The following is a 1,005-nucleotide window of genomic DNA, read 5'->3' as shown; positions in this document are numbered from 1 at the left end:
TAAAGCATACTCACAAATACCTATATACATGTATATAAACATATATAAATATAAGTATATAAACATGTTTATATATGTTTATATGACAGAATTTCATTCTTTTCTATATCTGAAGAGAGTCCTATTGTGCATATTTCTTCTACTTCTTTTTGTCCTGTACAATGCATCCCAATCACACCTGATTCCCATTCCTAACAAATTCACTCTCTCACCATGTACCCTGCTCCCAAAAATAAAAAAAAAAAATACAACAAATTGATGGGGAGAGTCTTATGTTTTGTGTTAATTTCATTGGTTAAATAAAGAGACTGCCTGGGCCCTTTAATAGGACAGAAAATTAGGTAGGTGGAGTAAACAGAACAGAATGCTGGGAGAAAGAAGCCAAGTCAGGCAGTCTCCATAGCTCTGCTCTCCAAGATGGATGCAGGTTAAGATCTTATCAGTAAGCTACCACCTTGTGGTGGTACACAGATTATTAGAAATGGGTTAATCTAGATGTGAGAACTAGCCAGTAAGAGGCTAGAGCTAATGGGCCAAGCAGTGTTTAAAAGAATACAGTGTCTGTGTAATTATTTCAGGTAAAGCTAGCCAGGTGGTGGGTCGCAGCCCACCGCTCCTCACAACAACAAATTTAAATTGTGTTGCCTATATACTCATTGCAGCATGGTCAATCTCCCACCTGCCAGCCCCTTAAAGATAGTTGAGTTCTGCCTCCAACCTCCAGAAGCTCTTAACTGTAAAGAGATAACTTCAACATGTTTATAACAATTACTAAGGACTCTCTTAAAAGCTCTGTGTCTTTCTTTGGGGGTAGAGGGTAGGGAGAGGTTGTCACAGAAGCCTTCAATTTCTCTCATTCTCGCCCGCCGGGCAGTGGTGGCACACACCTTTAATCCCAGCACTCGGGAGGCAGAGGCAGGCGGATCGCTGTGAGTTCGAGACCAGCTTGGTCTACAAGAGCTAGTTCCAGGACAGGCTCCAAAACCACAGAGAAACCCTGTCTCG

Source organism: Microtus ochrogaster, unplaced genomic scaffold (genome assembly GCF_000317375.1).
Source record: "Microtus ochrogaster isolate Prairie Vole_2 unplaced genomic scaffold, MicOch1.0 UNK117, whole genome shotgun sequence".
NCBI lineage: Eukaryota > Metazoa > Chordata > Mammalia > Rodentia > Cricetidae > Microtus > Microtus ochrogaster.
This window is presented reverse-complemented; position numbering follows the sequence as displayed.